Below are 15,468 nucleotides of genomic sequence, written 5' to 3'. Positions count from 1 at the left end.
CAACAACCACCACTGATAGGGCAGTATCCCTTCCTTTTTAGCCCTCGAGCAGTCCATTTAGAACCATTTAGAGAAAGCTGATGACAAGCCCGGCCTCTGCTGCCTTTCCGAGCTCTAAAACATCGCAGAACACAACCCTTGGCAGGGGTGTTTATGTTATCGCTCGGCCAGGAAAGAACAAATTTGCAAGCAAGACAAGGAAGAGAAATGATTTTTTGGCTGAAAATGTGCACAGTTAAGAACCACACACTGAGTTTAGTAGAAAGAGACATAGTCAGTAATATAAGGGCTGCTCAATAATATTACACACATTTTAAATCATCAGAATATACTCTCTGCAATCTTCTATACTGATTGCACAAAGAAAGATTCAATGCAGAAGAAATCAGTTAAATACTGCTGTTTCCTACATTTTGAACCTGTATAAGAATCACATTACACCGCCAACCGAAAGGCCAAACTTGTCAAAGTCATGTAAGTGAACACTACATCTTATAAGCAACACAATATGCATGTTAGTGCATTTACACCTCCAGCCATACTAGTTTAGTGGCTAGAAGCGCTGACCAACAAGTGTTCAGATATTTTTCTAATTGTCGTGTCTAGATAGTAAAATATGTGCTGAAAACGGTCAGCTATCACACCATCAAGAAATCGGTTCCCTAGTACCCCTTTAAGGGTCTGGAACCACCCCGGGTGGCAATATCGGGTCGCAACAAAGAGTGTTCCCCATAGCCGGAAAGAGCCTCAACCGTGAAAGATAGAAAGAAAGGTATTGAACAAAAAAGACGCACAACACCAATGTGAACCATTTGTGTGATCATACTTGTATTAAAATATTGATGACCATGGAATAAATGGGTTATTTTTAGATTTCTGACAAAAAATCGCGAAAAACATGACAAATTGTCTTTTTTATAGCCTAAACTATGAAAGATTTAAAGACAAGTATTGAACACAAAAGATAGCAATGGATAATGGCAACAACATTTGCTCTCATTGTTGTACAAAATTGTTGATTGTTTGTTAATATTTTTCCGTTTTTGTGGATTTCACAAAGCATACCAATTAAACGGCAGTCCAGGTAACTCGTCCGAATTTTTGCGGCTAAGAGCCTCAACATTTGAAGATAGAAAGACTATCATCGAACAAAAACTATGGTAAACACTAATGTTAATAACTTTTGATCTCACACTGATATTGAAATATTGATGACCATGCAATTAATGGGCTATTTTCAGATTTGTGGGTACAAAATCGCCCAAAACATGACAAATTGTCTTTTTTCTAGCCTAAACTATGACAGATTTAAAGACAAGCATTGAATATAAAAGATTGAACGGGATAATAGCAACAACATTTGCACTCATTGTTGTACAAAATTGTTGATTGTTCTTGAATATTTTCCGTTTTTGTGGATTTCACAAAGCGTATCGATTAATCGGCAACCCGTGTCAATCATCCGAATTATTTCATGCTGCGCCAAAACGATTGAAAATGGATGGAATATTAGTGTTTGAAGACAAAAGGCGCACATTGTCATGTTAAGCATATCTTGTTACACCGTATACACATCAAAATCGTGATAGCTCTTGGTTTGAATTTTACAATGTTTGATTTTGTGCAAGTTACACACATTGATACTGACAAAATGTAATGATATTCCAGGACAATATATCCAGCGCGCTCTTTGGGTCCCCAAAACACTGTACATGGTGAGTCCCATTGTGGTGCCAAAGTAGAAAATAATTATATTCACTTTAGCGATAGTCCGCAGTAGACGACATCAAATGACACAGACTGTAATGATAACTCAAAACTCGTCATCGCTTTCAGCAAACGCGTCAAAGTCAACCTCCTCATCTTCTTCCTCGTCTTCCTCATCATCCTCTTCTCCACAACCACCATCTGCCAGAAGATTGATCAGCGACACAGGTAGGATGGGCTTGAGGCACCACACGGGTTCCAGGACACCGTCTGCATTTTTCGTCCATACCTGCCCCTGGTCGTAGGGTTTGGGCCTCTCCAGAATGCCTTCATGGGCACGCTTGTACAGGGCAACGCGGTGGTTTACTCGCTGAATGTGCGGCATCAGAGCAGATTGGCAGGGAGGCATGCGGGCTAGATCGACCTTACACTTGGACGTGAGTTTCTCGTTGTCTCCCACCATCTTGCGGAGTAGCTTTCCACGAACGACATCAACTGATTTCTCACGACTGTAATTGTACATCAGGCAAGTAAACTCTTCCAACTGCTTCACCACCCGAAGTTTGACATCCCAGTCGTCACCAAGCTGCCTGAATGCCGTGTGAAACTTGGGGTTCTTCTCCAGTTTCTTAAGGGGCCCCACCTTCCCCTTTCCTTTGAATGCACTGGTGCAGTCCTCTCCGCTGTACACATGGAACCCAAGAAGAGTGGCACAGTAGTCATGCCCCAGGGACTCTGCAAGCTCAGAGAGGTTGATCAGTTGCCGATGTTTTCCTGATCCCGTATCCAGGTATACTACTGTTTTCAGGTAGAGGTGCATGAGGTTCCCAATATCTACAGCAACCAGGAAGAGACTGACACCAGGGTGGTGCTGTACCTCCATCATGCCGCAGCGCTGGGATACAAGAACGCTGTGGTCAGAACCCCGGACACGGACATCTTTGTCATTCTTCTCTACCACGCTGAAGCCATCAAGTTGACTGTATACCTGGATACGGGATCAGGAAAACATCGGCAACTGATCAACCTCTCTGAGCTTGCAGAGTCCCTGGGGCATGACTACTGTGCCACTCTTCTTGGGTTCTATGTGTACAGCGGAGAGGACTGCACCAGTGCATTCAAAGGAAAGGGGAAGGTGGGGCCCCTTAAGAAACTGGAGAAGAACCCCAAGTTTCACACGGCATTCAGGCAGCTTGGTGACGACTGGGATGTCAAACTTCGGGTGCCTGATGTACAATTACAGTCGTGAGAAATCAGTTGATGTCGTTCGTGAAAAGCTACTCCGCAAGATGGTGGGAGACAACGAGAAACTCACGTCCAAGTGTAAGGTCGATCTAGCCCGCATGCCTCCCTGCCAATCTGCTCTGATGCCGCACATTCAGCGAGTAAACCACCGCGTTGCCCTGTACAAGCGTGCTCATGAAGGCATTCTGGCGAGGCCCAAACCCTACGACCAGGGGCAGGTATGGACGAAAAATGCAGACGGTGTCCTGGAACCCGTGTGGTGCCTCAAGCCCATCCTACCTGTGTCGCTGATCGATCTTCTGGCAGATGGTGGTTGTGGAGAAGAGGATGATGAGGAAGACGAGGAAGAAGATGAGGAGGTTGACTTTGACGCGTTTGCTGAAAGCGATGACGAGTTTTGAGTTATCATTACAGTCTGTGTCATTTGATGTCGTCTACTGCGGACTATCGCTAAAGTGAATATAATTATTTTCTACTTTGGCACCACCATGGGACTCACCATGTACAGTGTTTTGGGGACCCAAAGAGCGCGCTGGATATATTGTCCTGGAATATCATTACATTTTGTCAGTATCAATGTGTGTAACTTGCACAAAATCAAACAATGTAACATTCAAACCAAGAGCTATCACGATTTTGATGTGTATACGGTGTAACAAGATATGCTTAACATGACAATGTGCGCCTTTTGTCTTCAAACACTAATATTCCATCCATTTTCAATCGTTTTGGCGCAGCATGAAATAATTCGGATGATTGACACGGGTTGCCGATTAATCGGTACGCTTTGTGAAATCCACAAAAACGGAAAATATTCAAGAACAATCAACGATTTTGTACAACAATGAGTGCAAATGTTGTTGCTAGTATCCCGTTCAATCTTTTATATTCAATGCTTGTCTTTAAATCTGTCATAGTTTAGGCTAAAAAAAAGACAATTTGTCATGTTTTGGGCGATTTTGTACCCACAAATCTGAAAATAGCCCATTAATTGCATGGTCATCAATATTTCAATATCAGTGTGAGATCAAAAGTTATTAACATTAGTGTTTACCATAGTTTTTGTTCAATGATAGTCTTTCTATCTTCAAATGTTGAGGCTCTTAGCCGCAAAAATTCGGACGAGTTACCTGGACTGCCGTTTAATAGGTATGCTTTGTAAAACCCACAAAAACGGAAAAGTATTAAAAAACAATCAACAATTTTGTACAACAATGAGAGCAAATGTTGTTGCCATTATCCATTGCTATCTTTTGTGTTCAATACTTGTCTTTAAATCTTTCATAGTTTAGGCTATAAAAAAGACAATTTGTCATGTTTTTCGCAATTGTTTGTCAAAAAACTACAAATAACCCATTTATTCCATGGTCATCAATATTTTAATATAAGTATGATAACACAAATGGTTTACATTGGTGTTGTGCGTCTTTTTTGTTCAATACCTTTCTTTCTATCTTTCACGGTTGAGGCTCTTTCCGGCTATGGGGAACACTCTTTGTTGCGACCCGATATTGCCACTCGGGGTGGTTCCAGAGCCTTAAAGGGGTACTAGGGAACCGATTTCTTGATGGTGCGATAGCTGACCGTTTTCAGCACATATTTTACTATCTAGAAACGACAATTAGAAAAATATCTGAACACTTGTTGGTCAGCGCTTCTAGCAACCGTACTATACATACATATTAAACTTATTACGCTTAAACCAATATTTATGCTGTTTTCAAGGGGGGAAAAATGAGTGTGGTTTAAGCTTTTTGAATATTCCGCGCAAATTTCGATGCTCTGCCCTGCAAGGTCACGGCGGCCGCCAGCCGAAATCTCAGTGTGGCAGCAGAAATAGGCGGTATAGGCGCCTTCCTGTAACATTTACGTGGTTTAAGTGTATTTTGTTTAACATTTTTTCCTGGAGCCTTTGCAATGATTATAATGACAAGAAGAAGAATAGTTTCAAAGTAGTGTTACAAAATGTGGTTGTCTTGAAACAATTAACACAGGGTTTTTTCCATGTTAAGTGCAGCTGAGAATAGTTCTGTGTGAACTCAGTTATCATGCTGGTCAGCACCGAGCGGCTACTGTCGGAACTCGCAGTAAAAGATAACCGCAAAAAACACAATCAGCACTTTCTTAAAAATCTTCCTTAATCTATTGGTACCAGTATGATATCACACTGACTAACCTTTTTATCTAAACCCTAGTTCTTCTTTACGAATAAATATATTTTCTACTTTTGACGAGAAAAAAATAAAATGCATTCAGCTAGAGCCTATGCTTTTTTACTGACGCATGGATTATTTTGCTTTTAATTCTGGGTGTCTGAAGCAGACGATACTGTGCTCTGACAGAGAAATACAAGTCTGGAGTAAAGATAATGCAATGAACTTCGATATTTATGAACACAGACAACAGGTTCCTTTGGATATGCTTTTAAATAGAGATATTATTCAGCAAGTATTTGTGTTGTTGACTGAGTCGGTAGTGCATGATAAGTTGGAACTCCATTTTGACAATTTTAAAACAGATGCATATATTTTCGGGAAAGTGGGTTATATACAGTACACTTTTCTTGGCAGTGCGCATCTATCCAATTATAATCAAATTCCAATCTGTAATTCCCCCCCCCCCCCCCCCCCCCCGTACCCGGGCCTCAGTCTCTCCGGCTGCTGTTTCTAAAATCACCTTCTTTTAAATTGTTTAACCTTTCTGGGGGGCGGGGGAGAATTGTGTGCTTTACAGGCAGTGCTTATTGATATCTTTAGCTCTACTTAACAGATTGCTATTTAACCTGTGTTAGACCACTTTATGCAACTCGGTTCATCCATACATTATCCCGTTTATTTAAGACGGAAGCACGTGACCATCCCGGCAATACTCTCTATGTAGATAAAAGAAAGTGTTAGCAGATTATATTTCACAGTTTTGGTTTTAATCAATAAATGCTTGAAGCGACTTTAAATTAGTATAATTCATGCCAAGTTTTGAATGTCTAAGTCAATTCCTTCCGGGGCGGGCCCGGTACTTCTCAGTTGGCCCTCGTACTGTAATTTGACTTTACAAAACAAACAAGTCACGTGCATGGCGATGTCAACACATTTAGAAGATGTGTTGGCCTAAACTATTGAAACTGATCAAACTGGACCGAGACTTGAAAGACCTGGGCTTGCCGAACCCTTCTACCATAAAGAAGCGTTGACTCGGTGGTCTTGGTGAAGCCAACTGAACCTATAATGTGCCTAAAACTATTGTTTTCATTTATTTATTTGAGCACATTTGTGAGGCAAACACATTGTATTTATATATTTATATATTTTTTTTTAAAGAATCCAATTAAATCACAGTTATGCTTTTGCAATTTTATTTTTAACAATAATTCCATCAACAAATTGCCACAATACGTATCAGATACCTGTTTTGCTATCATAAATAAATCAACATTCAAGGAAAACAACGGGTGTATTCAATTGCAGCAAGATGATTGCCATTGCCTCCTCTAGAAACCGTGTTCTCAGTGTTTGCTTAGTTGTATCACCGTGTATGTTAGGATTTTGTATTGCCTTTTTTTGTTATCTAAACTCTGCCGGCATTTACTGGGTTGTTCTAAGCTGAAATGCAACCCTGTGTATAGTCCTGGCTGTTTCAAAATTTGTTTGACAAAACTTTTCACGATTTGTATTAAAAAGTGCAGTCACAGTGCGACCTCAACCTTGTTGTTAGCCGGCAAATTTGATGTCATTAAACACATTTATGGAAGAATAATACGAGCAGGGTTATTATCTGGAAGACTTTACAGGTATAGATTTCATAAATATGTGTCTGGCAATGTTCTGGGAATTGCTACACACACACACACACACACACACCTTCCCATTGTTTCGATTCCCAGTCAAGCACAATACATTTTGTGTAATAGTGACTAGCTAAGCTTCCTGTATATATTGAATTTATCATCAGATTTATCGAACGAATATTTTGAGAGCCAGTACCTATCCTTTCTTGCCAGAAACACCAGCCACACAGACAGAGACTTCTGTGAACAGAACGACAGACAGTAAATACATGCATTTTATGGTACATGATTTCCTAAACAAATCCAAGCAGAAACGATTGAATTCGCTGTCAGTGCAAGACCTCGTATGTGCAGTTTTGAGAAAAACCAAAAAAACGTTTTTAAAACATGATCATCTGTGTTGATGTTACCTATACAATTATGCCTTCCATGGACTTATAATGCACTGTGGAGGCTTCGTGTATCTTTTTGTGTTAATCCAATGCAGTGAGCGTGACATAGGTACAAAAATGTGCATAATACGAGGAATTGACCCTTAGTTATGGGCTGTTTTCTTGTGTATACGAGGTTTTGCATTCACAAACTCAACAATAATGACGAGACAAAATTGTTTAAAACCTTTAGTTTTGCATGAACACTCACAACAAAAATGATTCATGCAATTTCGCACATGCGAGATCGTAGGTTCAGACAAACAAAGACAGATTAAGACTGACAGAGAAAGACAGATACAGACCGACAGACAGAGAGACAGACATGCAGACAGACACAGAGAGAGAGTCAGACAGACAGAAAAATTGAGAGAGAGAGAGAGAGAGAGAGAGAGAGAATTGAATTGAATTGAATTGAACTTTATTTAACAAGGATTAAATTTGAAGGCTACGCCTTTTCTTACAATCTGTCCTTGGGACGCATAGACACACATTTATATAATTTTAAAAAAATTTAAAAATTAAAAAGTTAAAAAGTTAACTAACAAAAGGAGGTCGCAAAACGTGATAATAAAGATGACGATGATGATGATGATGATGATAATGATGATGATGATGAAGATGAGGCATGGAGAGAATACATATGTGGTTATTCATACAATCAAATGCATACTATGCAGGTAATTATAAATACAAGCTGCTAGCAATCGAACATGTAGCATTAGTGTAACAAAAATATGTTCAGAATATACAATGCACAGCATATCTTTGACGTAATACTAAGTGTGGTAAGTCAAAAGGCGTTAAACTACTCAGACATTAAGTGGTTTTTAACACATTTTTTAAAACTTTTTAATGACTTTAAGTGCTTAAAGGATGATGGAAGTGAATTCCAAACTGAAGTACCCGAAAAAGCAAGACTGGTCTTATACAGGTCAATTCGTGGAATTGGTGGGATCAAGTTGACCGACCCATATCTGTGGGTAGCTTTGTTGAATAATGATGTAATGTAAATCGGCACTTTACCGTAATACAATTTATGCATGAAAATGGCTTTGTTTAACTTGAGATGCTTTTCCAGTGGAAGAAAGTTAAGCATTTTTAATTTCATATCTGTTGAGGCATTATCCTTTACGATGAGTTTGGCCGAGTGACGATAGAGAGAGTCCAACTTTTTCAAGTGGACATCACTGCTGCCATCCCAGAGCGTCGAAACATAATTAATGTGAGGCATTACATGAGCATGGTGGAACATTTCCGGAGTCCTTCTGTCGGTATATTGCTTTAACTTGGATAGAAGGAAGACGTTCTTGGCTACTTTCTTGCAAATATGCTGTAATTGTGCCTGCCACTTGAATTCAGAATCAAGAATTACCCCTAACACGCGATGCTGTTGAACTTGTTCAATTGATTGCGTACCAATAGTAAGATTTAGTTTGAGTGGAGAAATGTGTGAAAAGTGGAGAGAGAGAGAGAGAGAGAGAGAGAGAGAGAGAGAGAGAGAGAGAGAGAGAGAGAGAGAGAGAGAGAGAGAGAGAGAGAGAGAGGGAGGTCCATATGGTCCTTTCTTACAGCTAGTCCCTACTATAATACACACATGAAACAAAGAACAAATATGAAGAATACAAAAAAATATTTTAAAAAATCAAATAAAACAAAATTATGTTGGGAAAAGTATAACAAAATAAAAATAAAAATTTTCAAAAGTGTGCTTGTTAATGGAAGCATACTATACACTTTCTCTTTCACACATCCTCACACACACTCGCACAAATTGTATACCGACTTAGTCGTTAGAGAGGTACTTTCGGAGCTGTCTTTTGAAAGAAGATAATGACAGACATGACTTGATATTTACAGGTAGTGAATTCCAAAGGAACCCACCAGAATAAGAAAAACTTGTTTTAAACAAATCGATGCGGGGCCTTGACAAGGCAAGGTTATTTCGAGTGTTTGAATAATATGACGGAGATGATTTGAAGAGTTGTATAAGATATGTTGGGGCGTCCCTATAGACAACTTTATACATAAATGAACATTTATTATACAAAAGCTGCTTTTTTAAGCTTTTCATCTTTTCCTTTGTAGAAAGAGATGGACTGGGCAGAACTAGTTTAGCAGCTCTACGCTGGAGCGAGTTCAGCTTCTTCAAGTGAACTTCACTACACCCGTCCCATACTATGGAAGCATAATCAATATGGGGTTTTATGTGGGCATTGTAAAATAGTTTTCTTGTGTCTAGATTAATAATGCTTTGTAACTTTGACAAAAGAAACAGGTTTTTAGCAATTTTTTTGCAGATTCCATTGATGTGAGTCTGCCATTTGAGATTATTATCAACAGTAAGTCCCAGTAAACGGTGCTCAGCTACTTGCTCAATGGAGTGCTCATTTAGGGACAGACTCAGAGTCATTTCTGAAAGTTGATGTTTTTGGCGAGTGCTGATTATCATAGACTTTGTTTTTACTGGATTAATAAGCATACGATTTGCAGAACACCACTCAGAAACATCGTTTAAGCTCTGTTGTAATTTGTCTTGAATTTGTGCAGGGCTTTTTCCTGTTGCATGTAAGGTAGTATCATCTGCTAACATATGACACTCAACAGATTCCGACTGTAGGTACAAGGGCAAATCATTTATATACATGCAAAATACTACAGGTCCCAAAACAGACCCCTGTGGCACTCCACATTTCACAGTGCCCTGAGAAGAGTATGTATCGTGTACGTATACAGATTGAACCCTCTCTCTAAGATAAGAGTAAAACAAAGCGACTGTGCTAGAACTGTTCAAATAACATTTTAATTTCTTTATCAGGATCTCAGGATCCACGAGGTCAAAGGCTTTTCTTATGTCCAAGAAAACATCACCAGAAATGTCTAACCTATTAATGGATGAGTACCATGAATCAGTTGATCTGGCAAGGGCAGTATTACATGAATGTTGAGAGCGAAAACCAGACTGAAGTTGATGCAAAAGGTTGTGGTCCTCCAAATAAGTAACCAGATGTTTTTGAACATGCCTTTCAAGAGGCTTAGATAATACAGATAACAAAGATATAGGTCTAAAATCATTTAAGTCTTGAGACCTTTTTTTCTTTGGCAAAAGTATGACTTTCGCTTTTTTAAATTCTTTTGGAAAAACATTGTGCTGAATACATAAATTATAAACATAAGTCAGAGACTCTATACACTGCCCAAATAAGTTAAGGACCAAAAGCCATTTTTCGATCCCAACGTTGATTGTGCAAAAACCACACAAATCGGCGACAATGACCCTCTACGCTTTGTGGTCGTCTTGACAGCTTCCCTGCCTTTGCTGTGACAGCAAAAACCGGTACTCAGACTTTGCCTGTTTCTCTGTGCAGGCGAGCAAAGAATCCGCAATATTGCGAAAAACGCACGTGAAAGTAACCCTCCTGCAGAGCTCAGCACAGGTGATTTTGCCCCAATCAATCTTTTTCACGTGAACCATTGGTCCTCTGAGAGTGAACTGTCGTCACCAGAAATGCTTTATAAGCCTAGGCAAAATCACAGCAGGCCACCAAACAACCATGCCCCCAAGACTTCATCTGAACCTTGTCGACCGCGGACGAGCTCTAGCCTGGGTTCAAGAGGGTATCCGGCTCCGAGAGATTGCTGCAAGACTTGGCTGCTCCCATTCCATCATCGTGAGGCTGCGGCAGCGCTTTCTGGCCACTGGAAATGTGGAAACCAGACCCCGGTCTGGGCGCCCTCGAAGCACCACACAACGTCAAAACCGCTACATCACACGCCAGGCGTTGCAGACCAGGACGACCACTGCCCGCACCATCAGATGAAGGCTTGGGGTGGCAACCAACACTGACATCAACGAGAAGACCGTCCGCAACCGCCTTCATGACCAGACGCTGCACGCAAGGCGTCAACTTGGCCGCATTTTACTGACGCCACGTCACATGATGGCAAGACTGGCCTGGTCCACCCGCCATTTGAGAATCGACAGCAGTGGGCCCAGGTACTGTTTTCCGATGAATCTCGATTCAGTCTGGAGCATGATGATGGCAGGACAAGGGTCTGGAGGCGTCCAGGAGAACGCATGATCCCTGCATGCATGAGGGAGAGAAGAGCCTACCGGGGAGGGTCAGTGATGGTGTGGGCTGGGATCAGCGAGCACCACAGGACCCCACTGTACCATGTACGGGGCAACTTGAATGCCTCTTGTCTGCAGGGACCAGATCCTCAGGCCCCAAGTCCTGCCCATGCTGCGTCAGATTGGGCCCCATGCAGTGCTACAGGACGATAATGCTCCCCCACATCGAGCACGGCTTGTGGACGCCTTCCTGCAGCAAGTACAGATCAACAGGATGGATTGGCCAGCCAACAGTCTTGACATGAACCCTATCGAGCATGCGTGGGACATGTTGGGCCGTCGTGTTCGCGAGAATCATGCTCCACCTGCAAACCTCCAACAGCTGCTCGTTCTTTTTCATCAAGAGTGGCAGGCCATCCCCCAGGCTGATCTGGCAAACATTGTCCACTCAATGAGGGGTCGCTGCAACGAGTGCCGCCAGAATCGTGGGGGTTATACCCGTTATTGAACTTTTGGAACCGGTGAAACATTGGAATTAACAATCTGCATCCCGCAGTGGGGCACTGCGGTTATGAAATTAAAGGCCCCTCCTGTTTTTGGAACTGCAGGAGCTTTCTAGTTTGCTGTTAGGTAGATTTTTGGTTCCTCTTTCCTGTCATGCTCTCTTTTTCTTCATGAATTCTTTTCTTTTTTCTGCCTTCTTGCTCATTCACCTGTATTTTTTCCAAAAATCTCTTCTCTTGCCGCTTGTCTCGCGATTCATGTATAGTTTAATCTGTTAGTGTTCTGATGTAAGTCCAGCAGTACATAGGTTAAGCCTATTTTAACATACTGGAAACTGGTAATCTTCCAGTAGGTATTAATTTAGTTTTACTAAAGCCTGCTGGGACACAAGTAATGGGTTAGTGCATTTGTAAACAGGAATCGCTTGACAAGTGGCCCCCTTCATCCCCCCCTTCCTCGTCCTGATATGGCTCTGCGTAGTCGGCTGGACGTTAAGCAACAAATAAACAAACAAACAAACAAACAATCTGCAAATACTTGCGATTTTTGATTTTGACCCCCCTTCACTTAAGAGACAGTAACTCAATTGTTTATGAATGGAATTCAATGCACTTTGGCGTGATTGTTGTTGAATAATTTGACCACAACATATTACAAGTTCCATGTTTTTGGTTGATCGGTTTTTGCGTAATTTGTGTTTGGATTTTTGGTCCTTGACTTATTTTGAGCAGTGTATATAAGGAGTAGACAATTTTAATAATTTATCACTTATTCCATCAAGTCCGAAAGACTTTTTATTTTCTAACCTTGCTATGTACTGGCCAACTTCATTTGTGAGTGCACATGTATCTTAAGGAAGGCAGAACCCACGTCACAGACTCGCTTGCAGGAGGTACAAAGAAATAACTCGAAAAAACAAGAAAATTTACTGGGTGTTTTAACTAGCTATCCAGCCACCATTTCTTGTAATAGTTCAAATTCGTTTTCGTATTCGAACTCGAACTTCAATTCGAACTTCAATTCGAACTTCAATTCGAACTTCAATTCGGTAAAATACTGCAAATACACACACAAAAACATATATAAGTCACATAATATAATATCAATACTTACAATAATACAGTATCAATTAAACCCTGCGACAGAATACATAAACCACAGTTTAACTAACATTCACCTGAAAACATGAAATAATCTACAAATATTTAATAACATACAAAATGGCCGACAACCCTTAATTCCTAAAACACCATAATCTCCAAAAATTGTTAAGCAAAGAAACATACAACTGCGACAATAACAATCCCGTTTAGAACACGTACACACGACTACAATTCACTGGGCGAAAAGTGGCGTTTTGTATCTTACAAAACTACTCAAAATCCCAACAAAACTTCAAGTTTCAATGGGTTTATCACATTTTGGTGTTCACGACAACGCCAGATTTTGATTTGATTTTGTTGAAGTTATCGCTGCGAAATTGCCTGGAATTTCAGCGCGTTTTGCGACGGTCAAAACATCATGTTAAACCATGTTACAGCATGTCTGTAACATGCAAAAATGTCAAGTTTTGATGGGATTAAAGCTTTGGTTTAACGCCAAGTAACATCATGTTATCGTAGACTTAACTTGCAAAACTGCTTGTTTTGGTGGTGTTACAGCTTGCTTGTAATGTGATTAACATCATGTTATTGCTGGTTTAACATGCAAAACCCCATGTTATGTTGGTGTTAAAGATTGCTCAAATGCCTATTAACTCCATGTTATGTTGGTGTTAAAGCTTGCTCAAATGCCTATTAACACCATGTTAGTTGGTGTTAGGCTTGATTATTAATGTAAAAAAACACCATGTTATGACGTTCACATAATTGTTTTCACCTGGATGGAATTTTGTGGAAAAGAAAGCATGTTCTTTGGGAATTGTGTGCGGGTTTCATGCTTGGATATTGCACTTTGCTGACTTGTCACAGGTCAATTTACATTTAACAATATTAGTTTTCAAATGCATCATCCTTCACACATTATGTAAACATCTTTAACATTAACACTTTGGTTGTAAAATTATTGCACTTTATTCAAACAGGACAAAAACAAAAATGCTGATTCACAATGTACAATAGCAAAGGACTATTTTGAGTGGAGACAGTGTTCATCCACACTATAATTGGATAAGCTAAAATAAATTAAGTAGATGTGCAACGCCAAGGCACTGCATACCCCAGCGAAAGACAAACCTCTCTCTCTCTCTCTCTCTCTCTCTCTCTCTCTCTCTCTCTCTCTCTCTCTCTCTCAAACACACACACACACACGAACACACACACACACCCAAGTTACACACCTACACACGTACACACATACACACTCACTCACACGCACTCACTCACTCTCTCACACACACTTCACTGTACACACAAAACACACCCCCATACGCACATATAGACAGACGGACATACACACCTTTACAAACAAACACACATACACACACACATACACTTACGCACACGCACAAACACAAACCAACCCACCTACTCTCTCTCTCTCTCTCTCTCTTTATCTCTTATACAGACACACACCCACACAAACACACACACACACACACATGTACATACGCACGCATGTACGCACGCACACACCCACAGACACACACACACACACATTGACTCACACAAATCTCATACACACAATACACACACTCATACGCACATACACGGTTGGCCTAGAGGTAAGGCGTCCGCCCTGTGATCGGGAGGTCGTGGGTTAGAACCCAGGCCGGGTCATACCTAAGACTTTAAAATTGGCAATCTAGTGGGTGCTCCGCCTGGCGGCTGGCATTATGGGGTTAGTGCATGCTAGGACTGGTTGGTCCGGTGTCAGAATAATGTGACTGGGTGAGACATGAAGCCTGTGCTGCGACTTCTGCCTTTTGTGTGGCGCACATTATATATCAAAGCAGCACCGCCCTGATAAGTATGGAAACAAACAAACAAATACGCACATAGACAGACGGACACACACACCTTTACAAACAAACACATATACACACTCATACACACACAAACATACACACAAACTCATGCACACACACACATTCACACACACACACACACTCCGGTTGGTCCGGTGTCAGAATAATGTGACTGGGTGAGACATGAAGCCTGTGCTGCGACTTCTGTCTTGTGTGTGGCGCACGTTATATGTCAAAGCAGCACCGCCCTGATATGGCCCTTCGTGGTCGGCTGGGCGTTAAGCAAACAAACAAACAAACACCCCCCCCCCCACACACACACATGTACATACGCACGCATGTACGCACGCACACACACACATTGACTGACACAAATCTCATACACACATAACACACACTTATACGCACATAGACCGGCACGGTTGGCCTAGTGGTAAGGCGTCCGCCCCGTGATCGGGAGGTCGTGGGTTCGAACCCCGGCCGGGTCATACCTAAGACTTTAAAATTGGCAATCTAGTGGGTGCTCCGCCTGGCGGCTGGCATTATGGGGTTAGTGCTAGGACTGGTTGGTCCGGTGTCAGAATAATGTGACTGGGTGAGACATGAAGCCTGTGCTGCGACTTCTGTCTTGTGTGTGGCGCACGTTATATGTCAAAGCAGCACCGCCCTGATATGGCCCTTCGTGGTCGGCTGGGCGTTGAGCAAACAAACAAACAAATACGCACATAGACAGTCGGACACACACACCTTTACAAACAAA

The sequence above is a fragment of the Littorina saxatilis genome, linkage group LG8 (genome assembly GCF_037325665.1).
Source record: "Littorina saxatilis isolate snail1 linkage group LG8, US_GU_Lsax_2.0, whole genome shotgun sequence".
Taxonomy (NCBI): Eukaryota; Metazoa; Mollusca; class Gastropoda; order Littorinimorpha; family Littorinidae; genus Littorina; species Littorina saxatilis.
The sequence above is the reverse complement of the archived record's forward strand: the minus strand, read 5'-3'. Positions refer to the sequence as shown.